The sequence below is a fragment of the Bactrocera dorsalis genome, chromosome 1, assembly GCF_023373825.1.
Source record: "Bactrocera dorsalis isolate Fly_Bdor chromosome 1, ASM2337382v1, whole genome shotgun sequence".
Lineage (NCBI taxonomy): Eukaryota > Metazoa > Arthropoda > Insecta > Diptera > Tephritidae > Bactrocera > Bactrocera dorsalis.
Window position 1 is genome coordinate 35,348,665 of NC_064303.1, and position 11,379 is coordinate 35,360,043.

The 11,379-nt window shown below is 34.7% G+C and overlaps 1 pseudogene; it reads left to right on the top strand.

Annotated features, from left to right (window-relative positions):
- The first annotated feature begins 241 nt into the window (after positions 1-241).
- LOC125777459 (putative nuclease HARBI1) lies at positions 242-1,350 on the top strand (annotated as a pseudogene).
- The last annotated feature ends 10,029 nt before the right edge of the window (positions 1,351-11,379 follow it).

An 11,379-nucleotide genomic window follows, 5' to 3' on the forward strand; every position in this document is an offset into this window, starting at 1 on the left:
TACAACAGCTGCTTAAGTCGATACTCCTTTGTAGCGCGTTGTGATTTTTACAATCGAATAAAGAATTTGACTCAAGTTTTATATTTCAAAACAAATTTTGTGTGCAGAATCATTGCAAATGTTGGAAAAGCCTAATTGTATTCAGGACGGTCGAGAAATCGGTGAAAACATGCCTCCCTCAGGAAGACTTGAAAATCGTCAGAAAAGGGTTAAATAGACGACAAGAGAGCTCGAAATTCGAATGATTTTGGAAGATATTTTAGGTATGTAACTCGACTCGTCCTGATAAAGCTGCAATTTGTTCAAAAAGATTGTGACAGAATTTGAATTAAGACAAAATAAAACTTTGTGTGTTTTCCAGTTGGTACAGTGTACACAAATTCCAATGAAGAGGAGGAGGAAATATTGAACATCCTGGCTGCCTTAGCTGGTGAATCAAGTTCGTCATCGGAGGATTTCACATCTCACTTTGCGTTTGAGTCGCACCACTTTAGATTACTTAATAGGTACGATTTGTTTTTGTTATGACATTTTCCTTTATGAGTATTTTTAGCAGGAAGATAAGAAGAAAGTGAACATACCCATTTTGCTACGAAGTCCGGAAAAGGGCAAAATTCCTGCTAAAACAACTGACCGCATTGTTTGGTGTTACGAAGCCCACAGCATGGGCGTTTGTTCGTCGAGTTGTCGCGTGGGTTATCTCAATAGGCCATGAGTTCGTTAAGTGGCCAACTGGAGATGCGTTGGAAGAAACAACTCGCAAGTTTTTACAAAGGAAACAAATACCAGGTGTTATTGGTGCTATTGATTGTACCCATATAACAATTAATGCACCAATAAAAGACAAAAATATATATGTTGATCGGAAACGTAATTATTGTATTGTTCTACAGGCCATTATCGATGCTGATAAAAAATTTATTGATGTTTATTGTCGTGAACCTGGATATATATCATGACTGTATAGTGCTAAAAAGATCAGCATTTTATAGAAAATCGGAAAGTAATATGGACATTTTATATCCAAATTCAACTTTTATTCTCAGAGACTCGGCATACTCTTGCAGAGCTTCAACAAGAATAGTTGTTGAAAATTCATTTGGAGCACTGAAAGGACGTTTTCGAAGGCTTCTTAAATTTAAAAAGCGCAGAAATTAATGTGCAATTTCAAATTTAGTTGAAAATGCATGCATTTTGTACAATATGTGTATTATTACAAACGACGATACTATCATTGACCATACAATTGAAAGTACCGAATCGGAGCCAGAACCTGTAAATGAGGAGGCGAGAGAAGCAAGTGGAGATCGTCGGAATCAGTTGCTTACAATTTTAACACGAGAAAATTAATAAATGTTTTTAAAATGCACCTTTAGAGCAACATTTTTCCAATGCATATGTACATATGTATGTATAAATAAGCACGAGTACATATGTATACAGTGACTGAATCTCAAATAATAAAATTAGTTTGTTTTATATAAACACGTACATATATGTACGTATGCATTTGTTCAAGATTTGTATGTAAAAAATATTCATTTTATGATAAGCTTGATTGTAGATTTCTTTTAACGGGTTACATGGGTTTCCTCGGTCAAAAACGGCCTTTTCAATCATTTTTTTTACTTATAAAAATTGAAATATTTTAATGAAATTTTTTTTTAATTAAAAGACTCATATTTAATATACATTTTGTTAAGTTAAAAATAAATATGAATATGGCAGTCATTACGACGTCATTTCCGGCAGTACCTCGGAAAAAAGGTGCCTCAGCGTTGGCAGCAGAACTTCTTTCAGGTTCATCTGAAATAAAAATAAAAATACGTGTTTTAGTAAAAACAATAAACGAGGTATTGGACCAAGGAAAAAAGTGAAAATTTTTGGCAGACGTTTTTATAAAAAAATTCAAATTTCGATGAAAATTTCTCGAAATTTTTTTAAATAGTTGTAATTAAAAAAAATCCTTCGTTCAAGACCTTGTAAATGATATCTCGAAGACCTGTGTAAAATTTCATCAAAATTGGTTGAGTAGTTCGCGAGAAGTCCTGACAACCGACTTTGAAAACATAGTTTTGAGAAACGCGTGTAAAGACGGCGCACTTAACATAGCTAGCATCTAGCGCACAAGTTCTCAAAGCTGTATATCCGAAACTATTACTCGGATTAACTTGAAAATGTATGACAATATTCTAGAGATGTTGTAGAGTTTAAGAAGATAAATTTCGATGTTGAAAACTGTGAAACCCATGTAACCCCTTAAATAAAAAAATATATATTCTTATTCAATTTTTATCTTCTATTTCCAGTTTTTTTTTATTCAATTTCCATCTGTATATCTCGTTTTTCGACAAATCTTGAATTTGTTTTTGTATGTTCGCGTAGAACTTCGGCTTTTCTTCAGCACTTTTTCTCTTTAGTTCGATTTTTTTGATCAAAATATCGTTCTCTAGCGCTTTTACGATAACAAAAAAAATCATTTGACTCTGTTAACAACTGATTTACTGTTTAAAAATATAAAAAAGCGAATTCAATATAAGCAATACGTAATGAAAATTAAATTTATCCTAACCACTTGACTCAATCAATGCCTCTTGAGGATCTGTCCCAATGTTTTTGGTGTGGCTGTTGGACGCTAAACAACTTTCACCAAAAATTTCGTCCATTTCCGACATTTAAGGTAGTTCCAATCTGCTTCTCATTATCTATTTATACGTCTTCAAACGCGTTCGCATTTTTGCTACAAGGGCAGCCGCATTAACCGTTATATTCTATGGAAACAAATGTAATAAATATTTACAAAATAACTTGAAAGTCTGCGAACTTTTTCTTGCGCGCGTCCAGGAACTCATCCTTCCTCTCTTTGTAGCACTTCAGGAATAGGAGCGTCTCGGCCTTTGTCCAAACTTTTCTTTTGCTGTAAATAAACAAAATAAATAATTATATAGTTTCTGAAAAGTTTGTTTACAAATTTAAAAATTCAAATTTACCTTTTCTCTATGTCAAACGTTGCCATAAATTGAATGTCAGTTTATAATTCTTGCCCGCGTTGCCAACATAATTCATTTTTAAGCGGAAATATGAATTAAGCTAAGAGCGTTTTATTTGTCAACGATTTAGCCATTATCTTCTGATGGTCAAATAAAACACGGCTAATAATAAGTGGAAGGATCATAACTTAATTATACTGAGATTGTTAAGGAATAGGTAATAGATATTTAGCAATAATCCCTTTCCTGCATAAGAACCTTCAGAATTCTCCTTGACTTAATACTTCAAATGAAAATGTTTATGTTCCTGGACAAGGGACTAAGATCGAATGATTTAGAATTATTATTCGTCTTCTATCAAAGAGTTCTTACACCTTATCTGCAATATCTACGAAAAAAATTGACGAAATTAGTTGCGTTCGCTTCAGAATACTTTAACTTGCCATTTTATGGTCACCACAAACTAAACAACTGCTGCATGAAGAACGGCAACAGTATTTTGGGTTTACAATATTTAGTTATTCGAAATATTGGTTTGTCAAAAACGTCTTGTGGCATTTTATTGAATCAATTCGTGTGGCACCCATACATCGAGCTTCTTAGTGACTCCAAGCTTCTTCAAATGGTTTATAACGGTTTGAAGACTACTATGCCGGCCTTTTTCGACCAATTCAGCGATTTTATCGCAATTTTCGACGACAGGCCTTCCATCTTCGACCACCTCTACACCAGAACGAAAACGTTGAAACCATCGTTGTGCGATGGAAATGGAAACTGTACCCGGTCCATAAACTGCACAAATTTTATTGGCGGCTTGAGATGCATTTTTGCCTTTATCGTAGTAGTACTGCAAAAAAGGCCGTATTTTCTCTTTATTTTGCTCCATGTTTGCGACGCTATAACTCACGAACGACTTAAAAGAAACGACAATCAATCAAACACGTGTTAGCGTGTGAAATGAGCTTTCCAAAAAGGTATAGCATGACCCGATGCGACGAATAAAACTAGAACTACGCGCTTTCAGCGCCAACTAGCGAAAATACCGCAAGACTTTTTTGACAACCAATATATGAATAGAATGCATGATACCATGCACTAGATATAAACATTTATAGTAGTATTTCCAGTTGTTGCTGAATTTAAATTTCCGTATCGAGAACGAGTACTATTTTGGCAAACCGCCTGAAACGTTAGGCAACCAGTTCAAATTACAAGTTGATGAAACTTTGTATATTTGCGCTGAGGCAATGTCAGCAAACATTACAATTTACATACATGCATACGCGAAGGTGAAGACAGGTAATAAAATTACAGCAGTACGCAAACTTAATCGGTCGGTGTTGAAATTTAAACATTGACAAACGCATTGAAAGTAGAGCTTACCTTACCGGTAAGCAAAACAATTTTAACGGTTAAGGGGGCATTATTGCTGTATTTTTATAATAAAAATCATTGTGGTGGAACTTGGAGGGATATCGGTTGTTGCTTTATACTATATTGTAAATATGTATACGCACATTTGTAGATGAGGTGTGGAAAAGTGTAGCATGCACATAGCACATACATACTTATGTATGTATGTAATTTTGCACACATTGAAATGCTTCAGCTAAAGGTGATATCAGAACTCTATATATATAATGTTGATAGTCGAAGCAGTATTTCCACCAAAAAATGGTAAAAAATAGTTGCACAAACTAACTTGCTGCGAAGATGAAAGGATTTCTGTATTTTAGCAAATTGTTTGGTTGGTTGTCACTTACAGCTCTTAGGTGAATAAGCTAGAACCAGATACGAGCATTGATAGGGCATGTCTTTCTTATTCGGTTTCTGAAGTTACCAAATATAGAAGCCATATAAATTAGACGATCGAATTTTGTGCTTATGATAGAAAACTATTGTATTTGATGAGATACAAGTATATTTACGAAATCTGACATGGATTGTTATCCAAGGCATTCCGAAGAAATTGTTTTGAATGGATAACCACATCATATAGGTGCCATACAAAGTGACGAGCGAAAACCAAGTTCTTAAAGGAACTTTTCGTATTTGTGAAGGATATTAAAGTTGCGTGCAACAAAAGTTAACAATTTTTCTTGTTAGTTATACATACATTAGGCATCAAATGAAAGTATTTTATATACTGGCGACTTCAAAGAATTAATTTACTTCCAATCACATTTCTTATGAAAATGTTTGAAAAATTGGTTCGAAGCATGCCAAAACGTCTTCGTGCAGTAATTTAGAACAAAGGTGAGAATAATAACTAATAAATTTACTTTCATATCAAAATATTTATTTTTATGCCTAGTATATGTAGTCATATGTAGCCACAAGAGTTATTTCAGAAGAATCTATATAGCTTGCATTGCAGAAATTCCTTAAAACAGCCGCTTATACGTGTACGCACACAACGTGTAGAACATAGAACTTAGTATGTGTCTACTTACATGCAAACCATGTCAATGTGCGACTGTTGGATTCTAGTTATACTGCACGTTGAATGCTCCCACGATTCAAGTAATTCAAGTTTGTTGAAAGCTTTACATTTTATTTTTAAATTTAAATACCCACACAACTACCAGAAACTATACGTTTTCTATTTAATTCAATTTCATTTCATTTGCGTAGAAAGTTTTGAGTGCAAATTTACTTCGCATTATTTTTGTTATTTATTTGAACATTTTATTACGAGTATATATGCAAGGTGCGTTCTCAAAGTAACCGGAATTTTTGAATCTGGCGCCCCTGGTGGCGCATCTATATGTCGACTAATGTGTTGGAGTGTGCTATCTTTTTCAATTGTCCAGTGAGAATTTCATGATATTTCATAGATTGGAAGTGAAGTTATTGCGTTTTAAGTGTCAGTATGTTTGTGTTATCGGTGCGAAAAAGAGCTTCGAACAAAGAGCCAACATTAAATTTTGTTTTAAAATTGGTAAAACTCTTAACGAAACGTTTCAATTGATGAAACAAGTTTATGACGAAGAATGCCTATCACGTAGCAGAGTGCAAGAGTGGTTTCATTATTTTCAAAGTGGTCGTGAGGACATAAATGACGATCAAAATGTGGGCCAATCAAAAGCCATGATCAACGGAATTTCCATCGAAACTGTGCATGAATTCATCAAAAACCAACCGAAATCAACATTGAAATTCATGGAAACATCGATTTATCGCATTTTGACCGAACATTTTGGCCGTATTCGACGTGCTCGGCCCGAATATCGCGTAAATGAAAGTTGGCATTTGTTGCACGATAATGCAACAACGTCTCTTCGATCGACGCTTGTGACCGATTATTTGATCAAAAATCGCATTTTATCCATTAACAACTCCCCGTATTCATCAGCTACCGCACCGCGCGACTTCTTCCTTTTCGGAAAAAATGCATTTGCCCATGAAAGGAAAGCGATATGCAGACGTAGAGGCCATTCAAAAGGCTTACACCTGCACACTGGCGTGCGCACTATACTACTGTGTCCAAAAAATAAGGTGACACTTGAATTTAAACTGCGCGCGTCGAAGGATTTTGAGAATTATTTTTTTTTTAGGTTGTTAGTACTGTCAGTCACATTTATGTCAAATTTGATGTCAAAATATTCATTAGTTTTTGAGATACGTGTCGTTTTATGAGCTGCTGAAAGTGCTGAAGTGAGTTTTGTTGAACAAAGAATTTCCATTTAATTTTGTTTACGGGTTTATCAATTTTCTGCTGCGGATACGTTGAGGATGGTGCAGAAAGCCTTTGGTGATGAGGCTATGTCTAAAAAAAATGTTTACAAGTGGTATAATGAGTTCCAAGCCGGCCGTGAACGTGTCGAAGACGAAGAGCGTCCAGGGCGACCATCAAATTCAACTGACGAAGCTCACGTTCAGCAAATCAAAGATTTGGTGTTGAAAAATCGTCGAGTAACAATTAGAGACCTTGCTGATGAAGTTGGCATATCGAAAGGCTCAGCCAATACCATTTTGAAGGATGTTATGGGCCTCAAGCGCGTCAAATCTCGACTGGTACCGAAAACATTGAATTTTTTGGAAAAAATTCGTGATCATTGGACACAGTAGTATGTGCAAGAATTTAGGAAGTAATGTGGAGAAGAACAATAAAGTTTTTAAAATATGCTGTTTTTCTACAAGACTTTAATGTGGATATTTTAATTTCCAATCAATGTTTTGCAATTAAGTACCTATAAGTTGGATCATTAACCATTATTTACTACAATAGTACATTTAGTGCATAACATGTATATAAAATAAACCCTTTAGGAATCAAAACAAGTATATTAATAGAAGCAAAAGCAATGTTGTAGCCTCTCTTATTGCAACATGACGATCCTGACTACATTTTTCGAATTGTTTCTGCTAAATTTCTCAGTTAACTACATTAACTAACGCATTAAAATCGTGAGTTGTACCGCCTATCTATGGATAAGGATTCCCAATAACACGGAACGTTTCACTAAAGTAATATTTAAATGCATAGTCGTACTGTATTGATGTCTAAATTACAGTTACCTTTGAGTTTAACCAATTTTTTTATATTAATATTTGTTCAGTAAACATCTCTTTTGTCATATCTAATGTTACAAATTATCTACCTTTTTCGTATGTACATGCTTATGAATTTCGTAAAATAGAAAAAGTATAGTGAAGAACATATATATTAACAAAACATAATTATCGCATATCTTCTCCCATACCACACTATCACAATTAATAAGTTGGGGTAAAATAATGATAACGAAACGTAGAACAAATGTTCATAAACATAAGTTTTCAATGCTGACTGACTCTAAAGCCAAAACCGATTGCAAAAAAAGGGAGAACAATATAAGTACGCCGAGAACGTTTACTTCGGTAAGTACCAACAAAAGAGTTATATATAAAAGAACGTTGGGAACAAAACAGAGGTGGAATAATTGGAAAAATAAAGACGAAAGCAAGTGCAATCAAAGAAACGAAAAAGGAGCAGTCATAGTTTTGCAGTAATGAGCATGCCTGCAAAAATAGTTTGAATAAACATATAGACGTTGCAATCGTGACTTGGCTCCCACGTCACTGTTGACAGTCATAACTTCGAAGTAGATATTTCGTCTATCTTGGAACCTATATTAACACCAATAACAACGTCAGACTCGAAATCCAACGCAGTATAACACTTGCCAACAGGTGCCATTTCGAACTGAGTAGGCAATTGAGAACTCGACGAACAAAACCTTCAATTGACTCATCATCCTACTGAAAATTTATAGTCCTTTGCGCATTTACAGCGGCTTTAGGAGAGTCTTAAAACAAAGTTTTAAATAAAATATTTATTTTATGCAGGTGTTAAAAATTAAAAAGCAATCACACACTTAAGGCAGAAAAACTGTTTGTCACCAAGCCTGCTGCTAATGTGCTGAGCACCATTGAGGTGTACACATTTTGTAGGCTAACTTCGCATCTGTTGGCACACAACAGCCACGGTTTAAACTTTTAAGCTTATAAATGCGTTACGATATTCTATCATATACTTAAGTCCGAAAAGTCAGTACAGCGCTAAACATAATCCCGTTAATAGTATAGCTGAAGCATGTTATTACATTAAAAACGTTAGCTGCTATTTCTATGTATCTATATATACTGGGGTATGCATCTGAAGTTTTTTTGTCAAACAACTTTATGTTTTTTCCGTTTTACAGCTTCTGTGATTTTGTTCATTTTTGTTTTACCTACCTTACTCTACATACCTTTAGTTTGTAATGTTACAGGCGTATATTGTCAAATATTAATATTGAATGACAGAAAGTTTTGAAAGCATCTAGTTTTAACAATTTCTGTTGTTAGAACATTATAAAAATATTAGCTCTTTCAGAACTATAGCACACCACGCTCTCACGCTATGCCACACTAGTTTTGTTTCAATCATAAACTGCCCTTTGTTATCCGGTTTCTCTAGATTGCCTTCCTCCTTTACATACCATCGGCAGAAAAAGAAGAAGTTTAGCGCGTTTTATCCACTGCTGCCGCAGAAGTAACAATTCGTCTCGTGACATGGCCATATTTGTAGAGATACTATCTTAAACATACGTGCCCCGTCAAAAACTGCGTCAGGTTCCATGCTTGTTCACTTTTAATGAGCCTGTGTGTTTATCTCCCCGCTGACTTGTTTTTCCCTTAACCTTCCATTGCTCCACCGGTAATCGCCTGTCCAGTCTTGTGAAGCCGTCGTCTACTCTCATGAGTTTTATGACCATTATCTCTGATGGCATCCGTTATAGCTTCAACCGCTTCATGGGATACCGTGCGAAATGCGTGCGTGTCTTTTGCTGTACTCCACCAATGTTGGCCACTGCTTTCTCACATGCCTTCCCGATGTGCACCTTGTAGCTAAGTCTATTGTCTACAAGCACTTCTAGTCATGCCTGACGATATTTGATGTATTCCAGCTTTTTCTTGCTTGTTTCGAGCTTCTGTTTTCCTAGCGTTTAGAAGGTTTGCCGCCAAGAGCCATTCTTTAATGATTGATGCCGCATGAATGCAGAGGTTCCCAAGTTGTGTGTCATACAGTTACAGCCGATCAGACCGTTAGCTGGATATAATCTTAACCAGGTAAGTCGCGGTTTCATTACGTTCTAGTGCACTTATGATATCGGGCCAGTATGCCGAATTAAAAGCGTTTTTAACGTCAAACGTGACTACTGCGCAGTATTCCTTTGGATCATACAACTATCTGGTACTTCCTATTGTCATTAAGTTAGCAATGTCAGCAAGCTTCTTAAATACATCAGTGGCTAATCTCTGTTTGCGGAATCCATATTGGTAGTGTTATTCTATGTGGTGATGCTTGAGAGCGATGTTCTCAGTAGTGGTGTGTTGTAATGAAGTGAGCCGGTCTTTCCTAGATAGAGTGATATATATATGGGGTATTCCATACCAAATCGACCACTTTTGAACCCGACCCCTTTAGATTTTGCTGAAACTTATCTATCCTTTTCTACCCTTTGAAATACATTTTTGAGAATTTTTTCAAATTTTTTGTCCAACTTCAAAAAAAGTTATGAATTTTTCAAAAAATGGCTTTTTTATTTTGAAATAGCCATAACTTTTGTAGAAATTGACTTTTGGGGACCATTTTTTTTTTTAAATTTTTATTTTTGAATGAAATTTTCGAAAAAATTTAATACCATCAATTATATAAAATAATCGGTTTATTCGTCATTTTTTGGAAGTTCACCGTTTTTTGAAATTTCGCCATTTTGTTTTTTATTTTTTTTTTTCTCAAAAAAAAACTTCCCTGCTAATCTCGGAGTGGGCCAATTTTTTTATATTTTTTTATTTATTTAAAAAAAATTGTCAAATTTTCAAATATGAAAAAAAAAATTTTTTCCGTAAACTTTATTTCGGATCACTGTTTTCTTGTTATATTGGTTATTTTTATTACAAATAATTTCAGCAGGCTAGTTTAAACTCTTTTCAATAAGTAATCAAATTTTGGGTTTACTTAGCACTTCTTTGGATAATTTTTTGTCCTCTCCTTAGCTAAATAATCATAACATTACTCCAATCGCGGTTGACTTTTTCTGGTGCCCAACGCCACCTATTTCAAGGAGTGCTTTTTATAGTTGTTTTAACGCCTTGTCCTCTCCTTAGCTAAATAATCATAACATTACTCCAATCGCGGTTGACTTTTTCTGGCGCCCAACGCCACCTATTTCAAGGAGTGCTTTTTATAGTTGTTTTAACGCCAAATCTTTGAAGTTTGTCCCATACTGTATTTAAAAATATATCTAGTAACTGTTTAAAAAAAGGTTTTTTAGTATTCATTAGACTAAGCGGTGGCTCCTTTTCAAAAATAAAAATAATAGCTTTTTCCTCACTATATGTCAGGTGCCTTTTCTCTCTTCCGGGAATATCATTTCCCTTTCCAGTTTCCCTTTAGTTTAGCACCTCTTCGAAAATATTCAAAGAGTAATTAAGTATCTTTCAGCGTTTTTGGTAATCAATTTAGGACCATTAGGTTGCTTCGCTAGAAACGTTGCTTCAAAACATTTCTCATATTGAGCACTAACTTTTCTTATTGCACAGCTCAAACTTTCGGCATCAGTAATCGCAATTGTACAATTGAAGAACGCTAGAACTTTTTCTAATTTTTGAAAGAGTTAGTAAGATGTTCTATGGTTGTGCTAACTTGCTCTCTTTAATGTATAGATGTGCTGAATCAGGGATCTATTTTTACATCAGTTGGAGGGAAACATATATGTTTTATATCAGTGTACTTGTAATTTTATTTTTTTATTCTGCGGTATTGGCTTGGTTCTTATTCTCTATATGTGCTGAATGGTGTAATACTCGAGGTCTTTTAAACTTCATGGTATTAGAAAATGCCAATTGCAACAACACT